At 35.8% G+C, this 27,699-nt stretch overlaps 1 protein-coding gene and 1 pseudogene across 2 annotated transcripts in view; both read right to left on the bottom strand.

Annotated features, from left to right (window-relative positions):
* The window catches only part of DACH1 (dachshund family transcription factor 1), a 446,835-nt gene that overhangs the window by 368,250 nt on the left and 50,886 nt on the right, over positions 1 to 27,699 (bottom strand). The gene's annotated exons all lie outside the window — the stretch shown is intronic.
* LOC132225907 (small ribosomal subunit protein eS6-like) overlaps positions 12,704 to 27,699 on the bottom strand; it is a 63,226-nt pseudogene continuing 48,230 nt past the window's right edge.

A 27,699-nucleotide genomic window follows, 5' to 3' on the forward strand; every position in this document is an offset into this window, starting at 1 on the left:
ATTTAGTGATACGTAAGTTGGTATATAGAGCATATATAATATAGGATTCATGCACCTGTGGGGTCCCTTGGCATAGCCTGTGGGGATTGGGCCGAAACCAGCAGTCCAACACCCCCTGCCACTCCTGTCTGCCACTCCAGCTCATCCCAGCCCCACTGCACCTGCCTGCCACTCTGTAGGCTCACTGCTGCGCTCCCGCTGTAGGAGCACACTGATCACCAGGGTGCAGCTCCTGCATTGATCGTCTGCCCCTGGTGGTCAGTGCATGTCATAGTGACTGGTCATTCGGTTGTTTGGTCATATTTATTATATACAATAATTAATATGCAATTTTATATAATAAAGTACACGCATATATAATAAAATATATGCAATTTTAGTACATATAATATATATAGTATATAGAGTGACTGTGATTGTTCTTTGGCAGAATAAATGATAAACCACTAAAACTTTCTAAAACAATTCACTGATATAATAATAAATGCCAGAATCGAAGAGACAGTGTGGGAGAAAGATGTCAGAACTTAGAATCCATAAGAAGAATCCATAGAGGTCTGCTCCAGGCTTTACCATTTTAACATTTCTAGGAATCAATTTGATAATCATTCTATAAAACAAGGAGATTTGACTAGAGACCCTCTAATGTTCTTTCCAGTTCACATGTTCTGTTAGTCTACAAAGAGTATAAGGCTACCTGACTCTATCACCAGCTGCCGGGCCACACTTGTGTGGATATATTATGTGTGTGTGTGTGTGTGTGTGTGTGTGTATTTATATATATATATATATATGTATATATATATATATATATATGAACACATGACTTGAATCAAAGAATTTAGTGTCAAAGTGATCATTTCCAAATTTTTTAAATTACACTTATAAAAATATCTTTGTCCTTTTTGCCATAGCATTAACGCACACCCACCTCCTTTGCTACCTCTCTATGTGCTTGTAAAAGGTAAGATACATTGTTACTTTTAATTTCAGAAATACTACTTTTGAAAAAAATCAAGAGCACGTGGGCATATTTGAACTAAGTAGAATTTCTTTTCTTACCTGTCATAATTGAAGAAAATGCATAGAGAACATGTTTATGCAAAAACTTAAATAGCACTTGTGTTCCCAAACCCTTATATACATCTATTCTTAAGCATTATTAACATTGATTTTCAATGTTTATATATCAGATTTACTTTCATTCAACTAAAACTCATTTAGGGAAATGTATTCTCCAGAAATCAGATCAATGTTGACAAACATCATACTAGTTCTATTTTAATTGCACCAATAAAAGAAAAAAAAAAGTTATGTGTTACTTATTAAAATTCTCTCTTCAGAAATCAGGGTGAAAAATAATCAGGCTATATTCAGTTCGTGGGACTCCTATTTGTCACATGGATAAAGTAAGAAAGTTAGATTTTCACTGCTTCATGTACATATTTATCTGTAAAACTACTTAATCTTGTTTACTTTGTGAAATATATGACGGTATGCTGTTTTGTGCACAGTGCATTAAATTTAGGAAAAAAACTAAAAGGTATAATACAAAACTGGCAAGTTGCAAGTATGAAACTGTCAATCACTGCTGATATTGCAGGAGTTTAATATTTAACTAAATATGAAGATTAGGTAGAAAAGTGCATAAAGGTTTGCTTGAACTCATATAATTTGATGTATCCCATGTAGAGTACTATTTGAGTCATCATCACATATGTGTGTATAAGTCAACATTTACACACATCTCAAAAGTTTTATATGTAAAAATTAAAGACATTTATGTTGCCTGTTCCTATCCTGTTTCCACAACTCTAAGAGTTATAAAAATTAACATTAAATTGGGGGAGGGGGAAAGCTGTGTCAAACTGATACTAAAGGGCATTTTAACCCATTCGTTGAGTTCTCGCTGACATATAGAAGCATGTACATGTGAGTGATGGGTGTGCAATAAACCTGGGAAACATGCAAATTGCATTTCCTCGTGGCAAATTGCAACTGAATTAGAATATGGAGCAGATATAAACAATGCAATCAAACTCTGGCTTTTTATTGAGCTTCTATTTGACTTAGTATTCATTTGAAACAAAAAAAAATGTATTTCTCAGGGTCTGTGACATTGTAGGGCATAAAAGATTCAATGTCACTGCCAGCATACAAATTTATTAGTCTATAAAATTTGACATTCTCTTATTTATTCACAGAAAGGACAAATAAGATATTTTTTCCTATGTACCAGAAATATCTGGGAGTGTTTATATGCCACTCCGTCTGGAGGATGCAAATAGTCAGAACTGCTTTACAATTCAGTAGGCAAAAGCCTGCTGAAGGATAACAAATGACTTCATGGTGAAACTGCTATTGAAATTCTTTCAGTATGTGATATTAAAAACAACTGAACAAACAGAGATAAGGGACAAATAGGATTTGAAACAGACATTTTTTTTTTACACTGCAAAAGAAAAACAAATGAATGCTCTAGTTGAAGTTATATATACCTTTCAGTGATTTCACTGCATGGATTTGCTTTATGCATGAACTTTTTAAACTGAAGTTTCTCTAAATATCCCACTAAATCCAGTGGGACCAATTCTAAAATGCCTCTTTTGAAACAAAAATTATGATTTTGAAGCTTAAATAAAAAAGGAGGAATCAAGGTAAGTCTTTTGCCGACTCGATTTACAGGTTTACTCTGACATTTACCATAATGCATGGATATGATGGTTTAATAAATATTTGATGATTAGGATGCCCTATTTAGGGAAGACTTTTTTTCTTTATTGTGTGGTATCTAAAGCTAAAAGCAAAAACTTAAGAGTTAAAGACTATGAAAATAAAAGGATTATAATGAAAGTTATCAAAAAGTGTAATTGAATAATGTATTTCATTCAATTCAGTCCCTTTTAATGGAAGAAGTTCTAAAAGTATTGGCTTTGCAAGAGAAACTAATATTAACTTTCAGGTGATCAGGAGAGTCAAAATCTAAGAAACAAAAAGAGCATTGCTTTGCAATGATTGTTTTTATTTCTTGCTTTGAAGGGAAGATGAAAGGCTATGTTTAGTTGCTATTTAGTTAGGTGTTCCTGTTTTATTCTATGGCCAGATCAAAGCAACTATCTCTAAATTTACAAAACAGTTCACAGGGCCTCTGGTAATTGAAGGATAGGCTAAATGATCTGCATCAACAACATATGAACATAGAATCTGCCAAATAAAACTCATATTATTAGGTCTTCAAATGAGTCATTATTTTGCCTAAAAATAACCAAATAACTGACTGAAACCTTGCATGACAATGAGTTCCAGATCATCCCAAATTAGCATATATGTGTGTTAATATGTAATGGGTCCAAAATGCTGCAGCAAATTATAGTGATCATCCTTTAGCCTGATTTAGATTATTCTTCAGGGCAGACACTCAATGCTTATTCATAGAAGTATGCCATGTGCATTCGCTTTTATATCAAGCTGTCTTAATTTAATCCATTTGCTATTTTGGACATCTAACAATGATTTACATTAGATGAATGCATGTTAACTCTCAATGATAATGTTGAACCACTCTTTTTCTTGATAATTTATTACACAATAACGGTGTGGAACTATTCCTTAAAGTAATAACTTTCCAAATGAATTCAAATTTAAATTGGTTTATTAATATTTTGGTGAGCAATACCATTTCATTCAAACGAGCATTGCTCAACCAACGCTGAAGTATACAGAGAAGTAGAGCACTCCAGGACAGTGTCCTTATTTCACATATCCAATAGCCAAATGTAGGTCAGGTTCATAAAGTCTAACTCCAGTTAGCATCTTCTTCCAAAACCACTCAGCCCATGGACAGCATGCCTCTCCTCCATCCAGTAATACTCTTCAGTTTATGACTCTCTTGGCATGGGATTGTGTCTGTTTTTATAACTCCTTTCAATTATTTTTCCACTTAGCTTCTTACGCTATAGATCTTGCTGCCTTAACAGATTATACTATTGGAACAACCTTAATAGTTCTTCACATTTCATATACAACTCAGCACAATGCAATTTACTATAAATTCTATGTCCAGTAAATTCCCCTGATTATGTGACATAATATGTTCAGTTCTTGTTTCCAAAACTCGAGGAAGATAGAAATAGTTAAATACACAGCAGAGAACAAAGATTATTATTGATTTAAAGAAACATAGCTTCTAAAACAAATGTTTGATAAAGACACACACACACACACGACATACACATACTTGGAATCTAGACAATAACCAAAAAGAAAAAAATATATACAGATGAATGACTGCAGATGATTATTTTCTATTTCTTTAAAGATGAAGGATACTTTTAGTTTTGATATTAAATAATAAATTCTGAAAATATCAATAATAATAAGAGCATAATATGCTAATTAGGCTGGATGTCCTTCCGGATGAAGCCAGGGCTGCGAGGGAAGCCCGGGTCCCGGGTGCCAGAGGGAAGCCAGTGCCGGCAGCTGGGGGAAGGAAGGCCTACTCTTGCACGAATTTCATGCATCAGGTCTTTATTTTTTATATAAAATAAATATTAATAAAATAATCTTATAAACCCACCTTGTAAAATTTTTTACTTGAGAAGTTAGATTGAGAATTCTGCCTAGTCTTGTATATATATATATATATATATATATATATATATATATATATATATATATTTATATATATATATATTTTAATATATTTTATTGATTTTTTACAGAGAGGAAGGGAGAGAGATAGAGAGTTAGAAACATCGATGAAAGAGAAACATCGATCAGCTGCCTCCTGCACATCTCCCACTGGGGATATGCCCGCAACCAAGGTACATGCCCTTGACCGGAATTGAACCCGGGACCCTTCAGTCCGCAGGCCGACACTCTATCCACTGAGCCAAACCGGTTTCGGCTGTATTTATATTTTTTAACTAACAGTCATCTTATGCCCAATGACACCCTCTCTTAAATGAAAAAATATGAGCATGCCATCTCAAAGAGACATATAATCTTATTGGTGGGTGGCCATCATTTTACTACATCTAGCCCTCATATTATTTTTAAGACATTTAGTTCTTAGCTTGCAGTGTTAAATATCATATTCAACTGGGAAGAAATATTAATATCAGATAACGAGAACTATAAGAATTGTATTAATTTTACCTGACTTCATAGGAAGAGGGAGAACAGAATGAAAGGGAGTGGCAAGCAGAACTCAATGGAATAATCTAAAGGCTCCTCTGTTGGAACACCTTTTAGCCTTGTGGTAGTCACCTTCCATTAAAGAAACATTACGCATATTAAGAAAAATGTATTTTTGTAAAGTTTTACTGAAATGGTGAAGGTCTTAAGTAAACACTGGTAAATGTTTTCCAATAGTGTTACAATTGAGCAGAAAATAGAATGAAGAGTAAAACAAGTTAACAATTTTACTAAACTGCCTAGAATCCCTAGTTATTAATTTGACTTCTTTGGAAGGATGACAGTAGAACATGTTTATTGAAGAACTGAACTTCTATTACTCTCATTGCAAAGCTGGCTAACTAAATCTCTAAGACTCAATAAAAAAAGTGACAGAAGACTCTTCAGAACCTTTCAAAGTGGAGAGATAATCTGAATTGACTTTGATTCCTAAGCCACTTAGACAGAAAGGCTTCCCCATCTCAGCCTTTCTCCATCCAAATCCCTTATTCATCCGTTCCTTGCTCTTGACTAAAAGGCAAAATGAAAGAAATTAACCACCTAGCATCTATTTTATTTACATTTTAATCCAATGAGATCTTTTTTTCAAATGAAAAAACTAAGACTCAGAAAATTGCAGTAACTTGACCAAGGTAAACCAAGTACACACAGCTAATGAATAGGAGAGGTGGAACTGGAACCCAGATCACCCTTCTGGGTTTAAAACCCCTTCGTTTCCATTAATAATAATTTTAAAAATATACTTGATACCTTATTAAGAGGCAGGCATTTTGCTAAAGGTTATAAGTTAAATTATACCCCCCCCCTTTTTTTTTAACAAATAAAGAAACAAAAGGTTAGATAAGTAACTTCCCCTAAGTCCCAGAGCTAATCAGTGGCAAAGGCAGGACATGAGCCCAGCCAGTCCAAACCCATGCTCACTATCTACTCATCCTCAGAGTGAGAAAGCAGGCACTTAATGAGATGGCCTGTACAACCAGAGGTTCAGTGACCTGGATTCCTCTATGCCTTCCAACCACTGTTCCTATACCACTTTGTCAAGTGAATGCTTATACATAACTGTATAAAGGAGAGTCTTGCAAGGGCCAGATTGACAAAGAATAGCAACTTGGCCCTGGCTAGTGTGGCTCAGTTGCTTGAGTATCATCCTGTGCACCAAAAGGTTGTTGTTTGGATTTCTGGTAGGGGGTATACTGGAGGCAGCTAATGGCTGCTTCTCTTTAGCATTGATGTTTCTCTCTCTCTCTCCCTCTCTCTTCCTTTCTCTCTAAAAATCAATAAAAATATTAAAAAAAAAGAATGGCAAATTGACATGATATCCCTGTGTCAAGTTGTTCTGTCATGTTGCGTAGGATCACTTAACTAATAATCCCCTTTAAATGAGCAAGCACTTTTAAAGGGTAAACATAGGCAGAATTCCTTATGTTAATTTTCAAGCTCTTCAATGGACATTCAAGTACAAAAATCTTAGTTTCCTATCATTTTAACTGAAAAATAAAATCAGAAAACAAAACACATAATTCCCCTTAATGGGGAATCTCATTTTGGTAAGATTTGAGGTCTTTTTTCCCCTAGGTCCATGGTCGGCAAACTGCGGCTCACGAGCCACATGCGGTTCTTGGCCCCTTGCGTGTGGCTCTTCCTAAGCCTGAGGAGTACCCTAATTAAGTTAATAACAATGTACCTACCTGTATAGTTTAAGTTTAAAAAATTTGGATCTCAAAAGAAATTTCAATCGTTGTACTGTTGATATTTGGCTCTGTTGACTAATGAGTTTGCCGACCACTGCCCTAGGTAATCCTAACCAGGTCGCAAACCTTGCTAGCAAATAACTTGTTTAGAATATACTGTTTTAAAACCATAGCCATAAATAGTTAAAGGAAATTTCATTGAATCAAACAAAACATTCTTTGAATTCCTAGTTAATTAATATGTTTTTTGTTTTACTAAGTAATATAAATATGAAAAGAGATAATATCATTCTTCCCAGAAAAGCCTATTTCTTATTTAGAAGCACATGTCTAGCTAGATTGGCTTCTCTATTTACCAAGAAAAATGATCAGAACACAAAGGAATGAGGTCTTTTAAGCTAAAGACATAATACTAATTGGACCTCAAGTACTTAAAGAATGCTGTAGAGATAGAAGTGAATTCACATTGCCCAGCTCATCAGCCTCATTTCTTAATCCTTTTCCTAAATCCTACAATTCTTTTATGAAGTTTCTTGATATTCCCACATCGTGCCATATTTATTTTCTTCACTCCTTGCTCTTTTTTGCCTTTTACTTTTACATTGTGGCCTAGTTCACCTCCCAGATCCTCAGTAAGGTCTTCCAGCTCTCCAAGGCAGAGCTGGTAATAACTCTTTTGTTCATGATCCCACAGCAACCTTACATTATACTGAAATCATTTATTCAGAGTCAGATTCCTCAAAATGGATTAAAGAAATTGTAATACACCTCTTATGTGAACTAAACATAATGCCTGACATAGGGCAATAAACAGAAGAAAAAAACAACAACAACAAATCAGATTTTGCAATCAGCCAAATATTTATTCCCAGACTTCCATGATTTATAGCATCTTGATCAAGTCATTTGGCCTTTTCCAAACTTCAATTTTGCAGTTCTAATATGGAGACTATAATATCTGTCCTACAAGACTGTTAGATTAAATTTAAAAATGCATGGTCTTGGCTGGGTAGCTCAGTGGGTTAGATCTTTATCTAGATACACCAGGGTTTCTATCTCTGATCAGGGCACATACAAGTAGCAATCAATGAATGCATAAATAAATGGAACAACAAATCAACATCTCTTTCTCCCCCCACCTCAAATCAATAACAAAAATGCATGTACTACTCTTTTCAATGGTATGAGCAGTTATACGCATAGGATAAAATAACATTAGACTATTGTCAATTGAGATGGAGCAACCATTTCATATCTTCTGCATGCATGGTCTAGATGCATGTACCCAGCTTTGCATAATGATTGGCATATAATAGGTGCTTCTTGGTTGTTATTTATTAGAATGAATAATTTATAGCAACAAGAAATTAGGCTAAACATTAAGACACTATTTCTTAAGAAAGGTATCTGAGACATGAACATTCCAAGCAATACTGTAGACTTTTGTTTTTTCCAGAAGTTTTAAGACAGGAGTCAGCAACTCTTTTTCTGGAATGGCTTATACTATTAGACAAGAAAATTTCAGGAAAGCTCCATTTAGTTTTCAGATTTCCTAATCATCAACCTTTCTAATTTTGTAACTGACTTCAAACTGTTTCGGTTTTTAGGGTATTGTTACCTTCTTCATGCAAAAAGAGTTCAAATAATATCACTTGTCTTTTTGTACCAGAATATTGTAAAAAAATTAAAGAATATAACTTAAGCTCATTTTCATAAAATTATTCCTTACAGATAAAAATTATAACCAGGTAAAACTATCCATGACTCTTGTAAAATTCTTATTTACTTTTTATTTTCCTGTTTAACAATATGTGGTATATTATACTATATCACTTGTACAAATCTGACTCATGACAAAGCTTTTGAACTATTACCAAATTTTCAGTACTTCTCACTGGAAATACCACAATGTTTCAGTTTAATGATTTAAGGTTGCAAACATTCCTTCCAGAAAGATTTACAACACCTCCCAAGGCACACTTACTATAAATGGGACTCACTTAGCAGGTAAACACACAAGAAATACTATATTTCAAACTAATTATAAGAACTATAATTAATTAGGAAATCACATAAAGAAGAAAAGCACAGAGATACAGCACACACTTTGTATAAAGAACAAGTAAGATACTGTACTAAATTGTAAGCTGGACAGTTCATATAAACATTCAATTAGAAAATTTACCATTAAATTTTGCCTTGTGGAAAATATTTTATTTCCCCAAGTGTGTCCAAGGATATTTATGGACAGAAAATTGGTTTCTCCTATTGCTTCTCTTTGTTAACGGTTATCTCCAGTAAATTTAAAATAAAAATTACTCAGTATTGTCTTTCTAGAAAAAAATGAACATTAATTTTTCTCACTTTATTCAGATATAATCTTTCTACTAATTATGGTAAAAATCTTTAGTTGTATATTGTCATTATTGAATGACCCTATACTTATCTTATATCAGGGATGCTTTAAGACACACACATACACACAGGCATGTGCACGCACACACACTTTAGCTTTTAACTTGAAATATTACTAACAAATGTCCAAATTTCACCCTGGAGAATGTAAAAAAAGAAAAATGTGTCCTCTGAGGGGATAAATGCCATGGGAAGAAGAAAAAAAGTTAAGCTGAAAATTAGAAATTTAATCCTAACAAAACTTAAAACACCTCATGGTAAGATGATATTCTTCAGATAATTGTAGATGCCTTCTACCAACCAGCACATAGCCTGAACTGGCTCAGTCTTTAAAGGGTCAAAATTTATTATCATTTCAGTTCATCTAATAAGTAATGTTTTTGCCGAACAAAACCAATTCCCAATAAATTCTCACTGTATTTGTATGCTATGATTTGATTTAGAGGCCTATGGGGAGACACCATTTGGTAGCACAGGAACACAGAGGGGTAGGTGTTGCTGGGGAGAAGTAGGGCTCATGTGCCAGAAGTGTTATTGTGTCAGGTTGATTTATTGAGTGAGCTTCACTTCACCGAATGTTCCGAGATATTTATTTCCCTAAAGGCTCTGCAAAGATATGAACAGACCCGCATCCACAGATGTCATCATTGCTCATTTTACCGAGTCATGAAATTTTCTCAACTGCAATTTGTCCATCTAAAATTGCTGTAACAGAACAATGCCAATAGTAGCATCCAAGTCGAGCACCACCTTCTATATAAGGATCTGTTGCCAAATTCGGTACTTCTGTGCAACTTCATGGTAATTAAAGTGACAGGGCAGTTTGACTGTAATTTCAAAAGAGTTTCTTAGAGAAGTTGCTCCAATTTTTAAACTGTACTTTGAGTGCTCAGATAAAGTGGAAACTTTATGAGGAACCAAATCAGAATACATAAACACAGAATAATTTATCTCCATCAAAATAAATATAGGTGTACAGAAGTAAGTAAAGGAAGGAAGCAGACTACATGCCACTAAAGCCAAAATTTCACATATGTCACTTTTCTGAAAACCACCTTTAAATTTAGTATCTTATTCTAGAAGTATATTTTCATCTGTTTTATTTTTCATCGCTCCTTTATCAAGCAAATAAATCATGAAAATTGATTTTTAAAAGATGCTGCTATGTACACGTCCATTGCCTATAACTTTTATTCAAAAACACATATGCTAACATGTGAAAAAGTTCTTAAGGTGCATTCATAATGCTAAACATTATGACTTAGATACTTTTCATAATCTCATCTAAAATGATCTTCAGGACCTAATAAAATGGCAATGTCTGTTTTAAATAAAAACTGCATGCTTGTGCGGAGTGTCAGAATTTGGGGGGTTATTTAAATATGTTAATATTTCTCATTATGCCATTAACAATAACCTTCATCCATTTGTGAAAAACATTTTGCCAAGCATGCACATAAAAAATTAGCAAGTGAAGCAAAATCACCTTAATTTGCTTTGGACCAGCAAATAACCAACTAATTTGCAGAAATCCCTGCCAAGCACTCATATTAAATGCTTCATGCTTATTTTATGACCTCTGCTGCTCTTCTCCTTCCCGGGCCCTGAATCATATGATCATTAACATATTGCAAGGTCTGAAACTTTATTTTTTACATTCTTTAATTAATGCCTGTTTATAGAAGGCCATAGGACTTCAGATCCAGTTAATGAAACTTCGCTCCCCCAGGCCCCTGGAGCCCAATAGAGAGCTCTCTCCTCTGTTGTTTTAGTAGCTTTTTTCCAACTGTTTGTTTATACACACTTAATTGATCTCCTTAGTCCCAGAAGCATTCCAGAGACACAACCTGTTTTGAGGCAAGCTAAAGTTTCCCCCCTTCCTTTATAAAAGCCTTGAATGCCCAAGGTTATCAGTTTTAATTTGAAAGTTGAAGATTCAGCTTTATTTACACTGTCTAAAAGTAAAAAGGGATACAGGCCCTGAAGTGTTTATTTTTACATTCATACATAGCAGAGGGGCTCACAAGTGCATACTGTATATAATTATTTTGATGTAAAACTAAGTAATTACTAAATGCTGCTATGTCTTATTTTATGGCATTGAATAAACGCAGTCTTCATAACAAGTTGAAAATAAAAACAAATCAGGCTGCCAATGCATGAAATTTTCATGGCTCCTCAATTTACATTTTACATATTCCCTATGACAAGAATTTCTATTATGCTATTCCTTTTTCTGCTATAATTAAATTAAAAAAGTAATTGGCTGGTGCTGCACACTGCAGCAATGTCTTAATCACATAGACAAACAGTTTTACAATAGCTTACACCATTTGCCACATGGGGCAATGACATTATTGTACCAGACTATAAACTCGAGACAGATATCACATACCGGCTTTCAACCACCGTGTGGCAAGAAGAGAACATGAGGTTTATTCAGCACCCTAATTGGCACCTCTATGATGGAATTCCCAATTAAGAAAAAGTGGCTCAAATCTGGCCATGTGGTTTTGAAGTCTGCCAAAATTTGAAGCTTATGCATCTGCACATACTGCTTATACACTAGGTACAAAATACAGTTGAAATTTTATATATATATATATATATATATATATTAAATGCAGTACGTACTATGAGTATTGGTGATGAGAAATCATTATTTCTGCATTTTCCAGTGGAAAAATCTTAATGGTGCATGTGTATATATTCTATTCATTTTTATTAGTGTTCTTTTTATGAAGATTTTTCTGTTTATATTTTTGGTGAATGCTACACTAACAGTTTTTAAGGGTGGGGAGTTGAAGCCATGAACTCTTTGATGCTTCTATAAATTTCACTGATAAGGGATTCATGAGAGCTGGATCTTAATTCTGGCCTTTCCAGTAACTCAAAGGGTAGCTTGAGTGAGTTGCTTTAACTTTCTGAGTTGTAGCTTCCTCAGCCGTAAAATGAATAACTTAGACTAGATTACCTCTAAGGTTCCATGCAGCTCTCACATGCTTTGATGATAATATTTGCTATGAAAAATATCTGAGAAAGCAACTAAAATAAGGCACAGGTGCTTACAATGGCAACAAGGAAGCAAAGGGGGATAGAAAGCTCAGAAGTGTAATTTGGCATAACCAGAGTGCTAAAGAGAACACAATAAATAAACAATTTTAAAAGCACAAGGGGAAGCAAGTATATTGTGTAGATCAGCTTTTTCTCTCTATTGGTTTTAGTAGGGAAGCCCTGTTTAAAATATATTGGCAGGTAAAAAATTTAGAATGGTAACTTCTAGAGTTTTGATTTATCTATTTAGTAATGATAACATTTGCTCTTTTTTTAAAAAAAATATATATATATATTTTATTGATTTTTTACAGAGAGGAAGGGAGAGAGAGAGAGAGTTAGAAACATCAATGAGAGAGAAACATCGATCAGCCGCCTCCTGCACATCTCCCACCGGGGATGTGCCTGCAACCCAGGTACATGCCCTTGACCGGAACCGAACCTGGGACCTTTCAGTCCGCAGGCCGACGCTCTATCCACTGAGCCAAACCGGTTTCGGCAACATTTGCTCTTTTACAATAGGACATCTTTTCTCCTGTCTGTTAACTAGACACAGCAAGTAGAGAATGACCAGGAAAGATTTTTAAAACTTTATAAAACTAAAATGGTCTCAGCAATGCCTACACTCGATTACTTAACCAAGATTTGGAATCCTCATTTAGCTGCGACCTCTGAAAAACACTAAAATGATCCATTTTGATAACATGTAAGCCTGTTTTCTAAAATGAAATTGCATTATCCAAAATTGCAATGGCATTTTCATAGATTTTTAAAAAAATATTTGCTCTCTTTATTTGTTACAAAAATCTCAGTTTTGACTGGACTCAGACTTAGAGGTAGAAGCTCTTTTAGAGGACAGTCTCGTCTCTTCGCAATCTGCTCCTGCGTTTTTCTTTGGCCTCCTTCATTCTCTTAGCCAGAAGTTGAGCATATTCTGCAGGGCCTCTTCCTTGTTTTCCTTAGTACGTGGTTTCTTTGGAGCAATAAGCCTGCATTAGTGTTGCAGGACACGTGGAGTAACAAGACGCTGCATCTTGGGTCCTTTAGTCCTAGGTCAGTGGTCGGCAAACCGCGGCACGTGAGGCACATGCAGCTCTTAGGCCCCTTGAGTGTGGCTCTTCCACAAAATACCATGTGTGGGTGCACACGTACAGTGAAATTGAAACTTCGTGGCCCACGCACAGAAGTCGGTTTTTGGCCTGGGCGAGTCTACTTTGAAGAAGTGGCGTTAGAAGAAGTATACAGAGAGGATGAACGAAAGGAGATAGACAAAGCAAGTATACAAGACAAGTGTGGATGGGAGAGTTGGAAGGGGTCAACCTGAGCGAACGTACCTCGATCAGATTGAGGAAGTTTTTAGCAAAGGCCATCTTAGGAGTACCATAATCAAGTTAATAACAATGTACCTACCTATATAGTTTAAGTTTAAAAAATTTGGCTCTCAAAAGAAATTTCAATCATTGTACTGTTGATATTTGGCTCTGTTGACTAATGAGTTTGCCGACCACTGTCCTAGGTTTCTTACCTTCTTTGTTTCGAGGTTTTCTCACAACGCATTTGTGGACATCCTCTCCGTTAGAGAGAATGAACAGTTTGTGGATACTACAAGCTCTTTTGGGCCCCAGGCGATGAGGCACAGTGGTATCAGTGAGACCAGGAATATCTTCTCCCTCTTTTTCTACAATGACCAGGTTGAGAGCACTGGGATTGGCATCCACAATGCAACCCCAAACAGGTCTGTGTTTTCTCTCTCCAGTTCTCCTCGGTCTATATCAGGAGTGCCCCTTACTCAGCAGCAGGCAGACTCAGCCATGGGGCAAGACACCTGCTTCCTGGGGAAACCTTGTTTGTCGTTCCCACCACTAATTCGAACCACATAACCCTTCCAGGCTTCACCCAGAGCATCAGCAGCAGCCTCTGTGGCTGTGGGCTTCTCACAAAAGGTACGAAGTTTGGGTTCCTCCTCCACTTTCAATGGGTTTCTGGCAGCCAGTGGCTGGGAAAGAGGGCTGTTGAACTCAGGCCCTCCTCTGCCTAGAACCAGGGTGTTGGAGAGCTACGACTGCAGCGAAACCGTGCCCTGGGGCTCGGTAAAGGTCCCCGGAGCCTATGCAACCACTGCCATCTCCTCCACCTAGATCCTGAAGCCCGTTGTAGTAGAATGTAGCAGCACAGTGGAAGTGCTCTTAGATCGCTTTAATTATTATTAACTTAAGAAGCCCCTTTCATAAGGAGATCCATGTAATGATAAACAAACATACACCGTGCCACATGCAAGGAGACATTGCACAACCCTAACAGACCTTTGACAAAGCCCCCTCCAGTGGAAGGGGGTGATCGGGTATTAACGGAATATAACAAATGGAAACTGCGTCTATCAAAACTACATATTTGAAAGTGGGCAAGATATGTTAAGATGTTTCTCAGTGCTCTTTAGACGCATGTCACTTGTGGAGAGGCGCACAGCACATTGTCTAGTCTCTGGAGAACCCCGCCCCTCCTTTCCCACGCAGCCCTCCCTCCTCCAATTTCCTCATTCTCAACTCCCTGCCTCATGGTAAAGCAAATTCAGTCATTCCTGGCAAGGTGCTCAATAGCTGAAAGTCTTCAATCTTCACATAAATAGGGTGCAAATCAAACTTATGATGGTGTAGTCAAGCTTTCAGGATCTCTGTTTGCCACCAGAAGTGTCAGAGTTTAGTACCTACTAAGCCATAGATTTATGAGGAAATGCTTGTAGATTGACAAGCAATTTTGTAACAAATGCATCTTCAGCGTTAGATTCACAGGAATGTTTAGGACATGCCTAAATGATTTAGTATTTCATACCTCTGCTCAAAAGAACAGTTCATATAAGTCAGTTCTATCTGAAGACTGTCAATCAAGCAGAAACTAAAAGTAATTTTAAAATATCATGATTCATTTATAAAAAAGTTTATCTCTAGAATTCAGGAGTGCGCAGTTCCAAGTGATAGACCGATAGCAGGCAAAGTTTGAAATACTTGAATTGAAGCAAGGCAAATTGCTTTTCTTATGTAGATATGAAATACAGAGCACTTCGGATTACTTTTATTTATGAGCTGTCAATATTTGAAAATATGCAAAGTTTGAATTGTTTTCCATTTGCCCCAGACTTTAAAAAACATAATTCCTTTTCCTAATGTGCTACCCTTCAGGGCAAGGAGTTGCAATGAACACCACCCAGTCACACAGAATTACAATGTTCTTTATCTTGCTCAGTACTGAAGAAGAAGAAAAGAAAAAAAACTTCCAAAGGTTTGGAATCCTGAAACCTGTAAACAAAATCTGTGGAGCAGATAAAATTTTAAATGGCACAATGCAATTAAAGCTGAATTCAATTTGAGCACACCCTGTCCATCTGTCAGAGGGAAACAAAAGCCGAGGAGCTCCATTATTGCTGAATCCCTGCTCTTGTTAATTTGCTTGCTGAGAGATTTCAATTTCTAGGAAGTGCACAAATTAGTGTTCAGTCAGGGCTAGATCCTCAGTAAGTATAAGCAGATGGTGGAAATCAGCCCTAATCAAGTGGCCAAAGCCGTTTTTTTTCTGTCTGATTAAAGCATTTTAATCCTTTCAGATTGTCTGCTTTTTTAGCAAATATTCACCATCCTTTATATTCCTTATATTCCAAGAGAGATTTAAATTTACCTTATACACATGAAAGGAATAACTTTAGAAATATAGTTATCAGTTCTGAGTTACAAGCAGTGGCCAACTGGATTTGTAAATTCATTCAATGCCTTTTTTCTATTATATGGTAAATAATTGTTTGAATCATTATTAATTTATATGCTAATATAAATAAGGCATATTTAATCTCTTGTGGCAGAATTAAATTACAGAAGGAAAGACTAAGATACTTTTTTTTTTTTTTAGTTTTAAGATTAAAGCTAGCAAAAACAGAGAGCAACTAGGAAAAGTAGCATGCATGTGCAAATCTCTCACCAGAGAAGATAAAGATGTTATTCTTTACATTAATAAAAACTAACAAATATATTAAATTTAATGAAAGAATGCATTTAACTCAGAGCAAGAGCTAAAAAAAAAGCAAGAGCTAAAAACTAAAAAAGAAAGAAGTCTTTTGTAAATATTGCAAACAAAATTAATTAAAATAAAAACTATATAATTGTTCTTAGAGTATGAGACACACTCTCAAAATGTAAAACCACTGTAATCATTATAAGTATGCCGAGTTTGGTTGTGTTAAAAACTCACCCTAACATTTATAAGCCAAGGAATACGTGGAGCAAAATTTTAAGACATTTAGCGAAGCAATGTGAATTGTGATTTAATGGTGTTTAAACAAACAGCTGGCAAAAACAAAGTTGTTCTGCCTCTAACATTTTATCCAGGGCATATGCAAAATAAACTGTTCTAATTATATGAAAAACATGTGTGATATTAACTTGGGAGCAAAACATTAAAGTGTATGAGCATATTTAAGGGTAAATTCTTACTATTTTGAAACCTCTCTTAAATGTAGGCACACTAATAAGGAGTATTTATGGGGAGAAAAAGAGCACCAGTTTAACATCAGAAAGTTTTTTTAAGCAAGCTGAAACTTTGAGTTGAACATCTGTATGATTTCTGATATGCTGAATATTTGTAAAATTTCTGGTAGTGCTTTAACATCCTGTTTAGCAATTCCATTACACAAGCAGATTCTTAACAAACACCCTAACAGTTAGATAAAATTTTATAAGTACAAGTGTTCATGTACATTTTATGTGTTTGTTTTAACTAGAATAATTACTAAAGAATTGCAGTTTTCATTTCCTTATTTGAACATTTAAATTTGTATTTACAAATTTTAAACTGAAACATATCCTTGTGTGCCAAATCTGTATATGGCGCAAAGTTCAGGCACTCGCCCATGAGTGTAAAAGGTGTTACTACCATACTGAAGGGTAAGTGATTCCTTACATATACAACATACCCTTATATTTTGAAGTTTCTTCTTAAACTATTTTTAAAATTATCATTCCAGTGTAAATCATCAAAAAAATATCAAGCCTACTATAGGTCTGTTTCATGGAGATAGCTTTCGAGTTTTTCCATTTATAAAGATGAATTCAGCTCACAAAAGAGAGTTTGTATTTCCTTTGTATTCCTCCCATCCATTCATTATCTAACAGTATAATCTAATAGTGAAGCATTGCCCATGTGTGAACACCCTCTCTTTAAAATCAGTCTTAAAGCATTGGATCCTATTAGATTGTTAGGCATTTTATAACTTGTTTGTGCCTAGGCCTGAGTACTTGACAACAAGCCTCTATAAAACATAACTTGGTACCAAGCTGAGAAGAATACAGCCTATGCAGAAAACATAGACTTTTATATCACCATTTTTAAAAAATATACTACTACAAGCAGATGTAGGAGAATGCACTCAAGAAGTTCCTGTCCTTCATCCTCATTGTTTTACCACAACCACCTCTCTGATTCTAGACTCACACCTCTCTCTTGGGCAGTTTCATGACTTCCTATTTGGCCTCCCTACATCTTATGAGATTCCCTTCCATCAACAAAATAAGACTCCTTTTCCTACCTGGTGTATGCCCTTGATGTGGTGGCCCTAGCCAATAGTCAAGGCTGCTCTGTCTTCACCCTCCAGCTAAGCTTGTTCCTCACTGACTACATGACATGTCCTCGCCTCTCTAATGCCCTGACTTTTCTCCCCAAGTTCTCTCCATCTGGAATGCCACTGCAAATTAGCTCTAACTGCCAAGATACTGCCCAGAGCTTGTCTACATGTCCACTAATTCTGCAAACCCTTCGGTGGCGGGAGCCTCTCCTGCCTCCATGGCAGCACTAAGGATGTCCGTGGGGAGCATAAAATAATGTTTCTCTAACTACCTTCTCCTCCATCACAAACTCGAATAGGTGTTTCCCCACTCTTTGCTTCAATACCTTGTTTTAGTTTTTCTGGTACATCTAAGTAGTTACAACATTCTGACTTGCATTATCCAAAATCATGTACATACATATTTATATCTTCTCTTCCCTCCCACGTGAGTGTCTTTTGTGTTGGTTGGTTGATTGGTTGGTTTTACCTTCTCTGGAACAAAGTACCGCGCATGCTATGGAGCTTCACTGTACAATACAGTCGCCACTAGCTGCATGTGTCTATCAAATAAAAATATAATAAGTTTTAAAATCCTGTTCCTCTATTGCACTTGCCACATCACATTTCAAGCGCTCTATGAACATATATGGCCAGTGGCTACTGAACTAGACAATGCAGGCACAGAATATTTTAATCATCAAAGAAAGTTCTATCCAACAGCACCATTGTAGAGACTCACCAATGTTGAGTTCAATTTCAATTTATATATAATTATCATCCAAGTGCCATGAGAACAGGAAAGAAAGAAGGAATCTTGAAGGCTATTTTTTTGATAGTTTGGAGGACCAGCTGATGCACTCAACTCCCTTCTCTGGGAGGTTTTGATAAGCTGAGAGCATCTAACATTTGCTATCTCCATCGTATTAAAACCACACCAACTAGGCCAGAACAATTTTCTGATACTTCATATATAATTGATAGTGGTTAAGGAAATTTATATGGCAACTGTTTTGCAGAAGCTTTAATTCACACTTTCAATATTTAAAAAGGCTGCTGTCACGGCTGGTAGGAATAAAATTAAACCCACCAGCTGTGGTTTGTTTTTTGAGGAAAACACATAACGTTTTATTTCTGCTTTGTCTGTCATCCTTGTAAATGTCAGTATACAGAATTGAAATGTACTGAATACCCTCGTTTATCATTAGAATCTTCTGAAAATGCTTGTGTGTGTCTTTAATTAGGTAGATATTTTAGTAATTTTTAGTGGAGATTTTTGTTTATTTTTATAGTATATAAAGCACATCATTTTCTTATTTGCTCAGAAAAAAAGTGATAATAAAATACATTTGAGACTCTCTAATTTTTATATTCTTTTTTCATGGCACTTTTCATCAAAAGATGATCAAAGACTATTTTAAAAAGAGACATATTCTTCAATTCTTTCATTTATTACAATTTTGAGGCTATTCCAAGAAATGTCTTCCTAGATTACTTAAAATTGACCAGGTGTTTAGCCATAAAGGTCAAGAGTATTTTGCTGAGAATTAGTAGTTTTCACGAGACATTCTAGAATCACAGCACTGAATTGTAAAGTGTCCTTTTGATCTATGACATTGATATTACACACTGGGATAATAGAACTTACTTGTCACAAAATCCACCTCGAGTGTAGAGAATATACTCTGACAATTTAATGTTTTTCCATTAGTTTCAACTAGGAATAATTGTATTATACTTTTTAAAATGTTTTTGGCTTATAAGCAGTCAGCCATTGGTAATTACCCTAAGTACAAAGACAAGTATCAAAACTTAGGCATTACCTATTATCTATCAGCACTTAATGTCATTCTAATCAAAATAAAATCATTTAAATAAAGGAGCATTACCTATTATAGAGAATTCCCTGATCATATTTCTCTGAGCTCACCATTATCTCACAACACTATTAACTACTCTTGGTCTACTTGCCTCTAAATATTTCCTTTAGTAACCCATGATATCACCATCTTCTCCCTGATATCTCCACAGAGCGTTTATTTGAATTAGATTAAAAAATTGGAGTCCTTCTAAATGTCGTGACCTTTTCCTTAACATATCACAACTAGTTAATTCTTATCATCAGTTGATTGTGAACTAAAAAGCATACAGTGGACATGCGTTTACACTGTAGTCTAGGAACCTGGCAGAAACACCAGCCTGGGCTCCCAGGACACAAGGGAAGTAGATGGTGGTGGCATGACAAGACGGGGGCAGAGTTGGAGTCCAGGACTGAGCTGTGGGAAGGCACAAGAGAGGAATTTCTGGCACTCAGCACTTTTGCCTAAAGCAGGCCCTGCTTTTGCAGCACAAAATGAACAAGTTAAATCAGTATTCTTATATCAGCACACATAATATTTATGTTAAATTAACAATTGTCTATTAAAATGATAAGTTTCTATCCAAATACAATAGCACAAAAACAAGCCAATAAAACTATTTGCCAATATATTTCTAGTTCAGAAGGGTAGCTTCAATAAGATTAAAATAAATAATGGGACCTCATGTTTGCCAGTTCATTCGCACTTTCAGCACCCTTGTCATTTTATAATGCTCTGCCAGTATTTATCACAGATTGCAAAAAGAAAAAATCCCTGAATGTGTAAAAATAGCAGCTGTTATTTGCCATTAACAATTGGGCAACTTCATAAATCTTTACAAACTCACCAAGAAAACAGAAGGGTGTGCCTTTAAGATTAATCAAAGTAAATGTTATTCTGTCTTCAAGCCAAAAAATAATTTACGTTTTTGTTTTAAGCAATTATTCCTTTTGTTTATAAATATTTCTAGAAATTTGAATCTAACGGCGTACCCTTGGTCACTATATCACATGGACACTAATAGAAACATTTGGTGAATAATTTCCTAAAAATCATCAGATAAAATAAAAGTTTTTAAAATAATGTTTGCTCCCATTCAAATACTTCGGCAGTATCTCCAATTCAAATTTCCATTATTTCTTGGATATACCATGCTTTCTATGTCTCAGCTGACACCGCCTGGGTGAAGTAAGCTTAAAAGGTCCTTCTAATTTCTAACCTTAATAATCACTATTGTCTCCTGAATGCTCTCCAGTGTGACTATCATCCCCATCAAATAATGCTGCCAAAGCAGTTTATCTACTCTAAAAGTACAACTCTCATCCGACATCGCCCCTGCTTAGTACCACGTCTCATAGGCCTTTCACCATCTGACCATTTCCGTATCTCTATCACCTCCATCCAGCCTTGGAACAATGGTCCCACAAAAACCCATGGTGAGCAGAGCTCAAACCCTCTCTCCTATATTTTTAAATTCTTGAAATGTTTTTCTCACTGATTTACACAAATATCTTCAGATTTCTGAGGCATTAATTTTAATTCTACTTTATTTGTGTAATCCCTGGTTAATGTGCTGCTTATAAAAAAGTATCCAAGAGATTTTTTTGTTGTTACTATGCCACAAATCTGTTTCTGTGACCTCAACTTTCATTACTGACCAGAATTATCCATTTTATGAGTCCCCTTGATTGAATTAAACATCTGTCTGCAAAATTTCTACCATACTTTTGCTATGGTCAAAGCTCTAAACAAATTTTCCAGTAGTTTGCAAAGAATTTTCATTATTTTTATAAACACAAAGTAATCAAATGAGAAATAGAAGCATCTTTTGAGGCTCTAATGTAATCTGTCTGAATCCTTCATAGAGGTGGTTTTAATATAACATCATAAGATGTAAAATATCATGTTTCCTACTGTCAAGGTCGTTTGGTCACTGATTTCAAAGGAGTCGATGTTCTGGAGCAGTTTGACATCCTGCTTGTATATCTTAAGCAAGGTTTAGTCAATAAAGTAGGAGGAATCATTAGTTATTCAAGGTAAAACTTTCAAAAAATGCGACTAAGACACTTTGACCTTCTCTGGATCAGGAAATGCTCTGTGCATCTTTATGTTCTTTTAAATATAATTTGTCTAAACTGTCTAAAGTAAATCAAAAACTATCACTCAACCCTCTTCGTAAAAAGGGTAAATTTTAATTGCAGAACTTAAAACCTCTCAATTAAAAGCTGTGCTCCTGCTTAAAGCCAGCACAAACACAGGAGTGAAGGCTGATGCATACAAATTAGACTTCTTACTGTATTTGTAATTCTGAAGTATAACTCTAAAGCATAGACCATTTATGTGCTTTTCATTGGAGAGGAATAAATTGGATGATTGTTATACTTTCATAAAGTTTTGTCATTTATGTTCTTAATAACTAATGACTCTCAAAATCTTTTATCTGATGAGATATTCATAACATACTTCAAACAGAAAACAAATACATGAAAAAAGAAAAAAAATCCTTTATCTTGAAAAAATGTATTTAGAATCTTATTAACATGTATACTTGTTAAATTAAATTTAAAATGATTCCACTAATTAATAAACAAAACAAAAAAGTATCTCCGATCTATAAGGAAAATAATATCAGAAGGAAAAAATAAATGTTATTACTGCTAAGCATATAGTAACTTCAATTTCCTGTTCCTTCCAAAGATGTATTGCCTTCTACATGGGACATAGCCTTACTTAATCCCAACTTTATAACAAAATATATGTGCTCGGATGACAGATCTTCATTGTTCTAACTACTGGGAGACATGAGCATAAAGATATAGCAGAGAGAAAGTACTAATATATAGGGATATTGTAATTAAACATTAACTAATATGCAGATCCTAATGTCAAAAGAGGCCAAAGAGGAAAAGACAGATGACTCACCCACTTCTGAATCTCAGCCCCTAGAGTTCCGAATTCTCAGAGAAACAGGCTGAGGAAGGAGTAGCAAGAATTAAGTTGTTTTCTAGTACTCAAGGACGCCATGGTGGAGGGGAAGTGTGTGTGTGTGTGTGTGTGTGAAGAGGTAAAGTCACTATCACAAAGAAAAATAACACACAAAAGGGTTGAAAGGGGAGGCTGATTTAAAGACCAACTTTGCCAATTCCACAATTTTATCCCGGTTAATAATCTATACTAATAAAAGGGTAATATGCTAATTAGACAGGATAGACCGGACGTCTTCCGGATGTCCTTCCTGACAATGCCGCAGTGGCTGCGAGGGCTGACAGTGGCAGCAGCAGTGGGGTGAAGGAGGCAGCGCCTTCCCCTTATACCTGCCTGGAGGGAGGCCAGGCTGCAGCTTAAGGGAGCAGGCCTACGCCATCCCCTGCGGGCTCCTGGACAGTGAGAGGAGGCAGGCTGTGCTGAGGGACCCCCCTATTACTTAATATACTAACAATCAACAATTATTGAGAGCCTATTGAATTCTAGGAACTATATGCAATATTTTGGTTATTTTATTTAACACTCACAAGAACAGTATCATTAAGAATTCAGCAACTTACACATGAAAGAGACGCTAAATGTCATAGAAGAGACCAAGATCTGAATTCAGGTTTATCCAATGCCCACATCAGTGTCCTTTCTGTCACATTACATTTTACAATAAAAGGAGACTCCATTCAAGGGGAAAAAAAAAATTTGTCATATGTGATTACCAACGTGTAAACTTTAACAGAAATAATGCAATTTAGAATAGGGAGCATCTAAAAAAAAATCACTGGATTTATAGGAAATGTTTAACATGGATTGTTTATGAAACAAGTTCATTTCCCAAGAATTCATTAATTGAGGTATAAGTTGTAAAAGCATTGACAAGATATACAGTGGACTTAGGTGACTTTTTTTAAATTCTGAACAGAAAGAGAAAAATACTATGAATTTGCCTGTAGAAATGGTATAGAAAAGATAAATTGATTGCTTGAATCTTTTAGCACAATCATAACTAAAGGTTCATTTGGCTTCAACTTCATTATTTTTAACAAAATTCACTACATTACAGTTACTCGTGGAGTACCAAGTACCATAAATAATTTAAATTAAACTACACTTGTCAAAAGAAATGAACAAGTAGGTTTTATGATGCAGTACATTTTATGATGCCTTTAATTCTTTAATTTGTGTATTTTGCTTAGTTGCTAATTCTGAAAACACTATAATCTGCAAAGATTCCTGTACTCATTAGTATAGATTACGAATGGCTCAGCTCAATAGGAAAATCAGTATGAAGGATTCTACTGAACCAGGATTGTTTTTTCAGTGATATCCTATGAATATTTTATAATATTAACTTGAGGGGTACAGAATAAATAGTTCACCTTTCTTCCATACAAATTCACCAATTATTCCTACCCTTATATATTTACTGGGATAAAAATATATCTATATTTATGTCGATGTCCATATCTATATCTACCTATAAGAATATCTACAGGGACCTATACGCAGTAACTATCCTTATCTAAGCTGCCTGATTGTCAAGTAAAGAAATTCCTTAGTAATTTATTAATTTAGTCCCACTATAATTAATACATCAAAATTTATATTACAAACTAGAGGCCTGATGCATGATATTTGTGCAAGAGTAAGCCTTCCTTTCCCCGGCTGCTGGCACTGGCTTCCCTCTGGCACCCAGGACCCAGGCATCCCTTACAATCCTGGCTTCATCCGGAAGGTCATCCGGAAGGAGGTCCGGTCTAATTAGCATATTACACTCATATTATTATAGATTTCTTTGATACTGTATTGCATGCATACACACACAAAAAACTTTTTTTCAAGACTGCTACTAGAACTCTCCAACAAGATCTCTGCAGAATTATCACAAGGTAAAACATTAAAATAATTTAAACTATTTTTGTAATACTAAAATGTATAATTAATACTGTACCAAAGAAGCCTAAAGCTACATATGTCTATTATACATTGTAGATTAAATATAAAAACTAAATTCTTGTGCAATAAAATATTTCTTGAAATTAGTGCAATTCCCAAATACTAAATAGAATTCATCTACATTCTTTTTCCATTACAATTTACACACTAACAGAAAATAAAGCTCTCAGCTGCAGTATCTCCTCAAACCTCTAGTTTACCATTTAATTACTAAAGCTCTAACACCTTCAAGAGTATCTAAATGACCAAGAAACCACAGAGAAACTCTTGGAAAAATCATTGTGTGTACTGAGGTTTGGGTTTAGCAAGCCAGCTGTGTCCCACTGATGCTATCCCTTTGCTATTTTAGCTGTCATCTTGCTGCAGAAACCACGTGACATGATGGCAATTGAAGCACCCCTTGACAAAGTCCCCTGGACTTCAGTTCCTACTTCCCTAAAACAGGGTTACAATATCTTCATGTGAAGATCAAATAAGTTAATATTTCTTTAAAATATTTTTGGAAACTGGATGTCTGTATATAAGCTCTTAAAAGGTGTTTAAAATTGATTATTTTATTACAAACTAGGGGCCCAGTGCACAAATTTGTGCACTTTGAAAGGAACTGTGGGCTGCAAGGCTGCAGTAGGCACAGGGGCAGGTCTCAGCCCACCCACTGTGCTTCTGCCCAGCCCCTCCCATTGCGGCCCCCAGTCCCGTCTTCCAGCAGCACCGCTCCTGCCACAGCCGCTGCCATTCCCATGTGCTGCCGGCGCCAGCCCCGTTCACACCCACTGACAGCACAGAACGATTGGAGCTGGAAACAGCAGCGGGTGCGAGTGGTGGCTGCTGCCCCGATTGCCCTTAAGGAGCAGGGGGAGGTGGAGAAGCCCTCATGGGTGATCAGGGTCAGCAGCCACAGCTCACGCCCACTGATGGTGCTGAGTGATCAGGACCAGTGCGAGCAGCAGCTCCGGAGCTGGCTGCAGGTGTGAGCAGAGCTGGTGCTGGCAATGGTGTGAGCAGCAGCTCCAGCACCAGCAGCAGGTGTGAGCACCAGATGGGACCACAGCATGCAGGAGCAAAGAATTTTCAGTAACCACCAGAGGCTCGCCCCGACGACAGAGACCGGCACCCCCGCACACTTGCTCCACCATCCACTGTGGCGACACCTGCCATGTTCCGCACCGCCCCCTGGTGGTCAGTGCCCGTCATAGCAACTGGCTGTCCGGTTGTTCTGCCATTAGGTCTATTTGCATATTAGCCTTTAATTATATAGGATTGCTCTTAAGTGTTTATAAATTGAAACAGAATGAACTGAATAACTTTTCCCTTTCTCTCTCTCCTCATTCTCTATAAGCTTACATACTTTTCTCTTTCATGTAACTGAAATCTTTCAAAAACTGACTTACAAATTAAATTGACCTACAATTACTTAAAATTGTGCTCCCACTGTGATCCTTTTAAGGATCATAGTGGCCTCCCATGTATTTTCTTTTAACTTTGGTTTTATGATATATTGATAGTCTTTTCAATCAATTAAACTCTAGGAATGTGTGTTTAAATATGAGGCATAGAGCTCTAATTTTGTGTGCACTATTTTTTTTTAAAAAAAAAATGAGTGTTTCCACTCTTAATGATATAAATTGAACTCTCTTACTGAATTCATCAACATAGTACACTCTGATGTTAAATTTCCAGGTCTATTTTTTGCCTTTCTTTAAAACCTACAGCTATAAAATAATTTTGCACATTCACTGCTGTTCTGATTCTATCTAACCAACTTCTCTTAAAAGAAGTGCATTCTTCTTATCTTGATCACTTTAAAGACATTACCTGCATTCCAAAATTCTATGTTGTAATCAATAATAGAGGACTCATCAATGGTGGTTAGAGGTCATAAAAATGGTGTAATCATATGCAAATATTAAAACAAGTTAGATAACAGCACCCTGAAGTCCATTTCCAACTGACTTGGACATTTAATATGCCTTTCTTTTCAATGTGAATTTTATATATTATTGTATAGTAACCAATCAAATATATGTATGCTACCATTTAACTTGGGATTTCTCTTAATAAGAGGCTAACATCAGGGACCACAGAAAAAGAAAGACACCTAGAAAATATTTATTCCCACCTTCATGACCAAATTTATAGCTTAGAGATCTACATCCCTGAACTGCCATTGGGTTATTACCAAATGAAGTCACATTTTGGTGTTTCAGTCATGATACCCTTTAAGTGTGAAATGACAGCATAGTGAAGCAAGCCTAAAATTGTTCCTCTGTCCCAAGCCTCCTTCTCTGTTAGATCTGAAAATCTGTTGCTACTCTTCTACGCCATTACTACCCAAGTCAAACTTTTTCCAGTAAGTTTACACTTGACTTCCACTAAAATATGTCTCATATGTCTACTTCATTCACAATTTTCAAACAAAGACAATGAACTTCATACATAAAAAAAATACTTAATGTTTCCTACTGTGTTCTAGGCACTGCAGTCTTCACATGCATGCCAGTTTTAAGTAATGAATTTTATTATTTTTCTTTCAGAGAGAAAAAAAGTTTGAATTGAACTTGAAAGCAATCTAAGTGTACTATGTTTGTAAATGACTAGCCGTTATAGAGCACCTACCAACTATCAGATGTCTTACCCACAATCACTGTCATTTAGCATCACGTAATTCTACAGAGAAGCAAGACACCATGAGTTGAGTTACTTGCCAAAGTTCTTACCATGTGATCAAGCTAGTTATCACCCATGTGTACCAGACCCAAAAGCTCACACTCAAACTGCACTCCTATAATTCTCCAGACATCCAGACCCATGTTCTCATTTCCACCCATCTATATTCTCATCGTGCCTTTAATTAAGTTTTCTTTTTTCATCCTCAAACTCAGCACAACTAGGAAAGGAAAGCAACCAGGCCATGGAATGGGTTTCAGAGCAAAACTTAATATAATTTCATCTGACTGGTTTTCAT

This window comes from Myotis daubentonii, chromosome 2, assembly GCF_963259705.1.
Source record: "Myotis daubentonii chromosome 2, mMyoDau2.1, whole genome shotgun sequence".
Taxonomy (NCBI): domain Eukaryota; kingdom Metazoa; phylum Chordata; class Mammalia; order Chiroptera; family Vespertilionidae; genus Myotis; species Myotis daubentonii.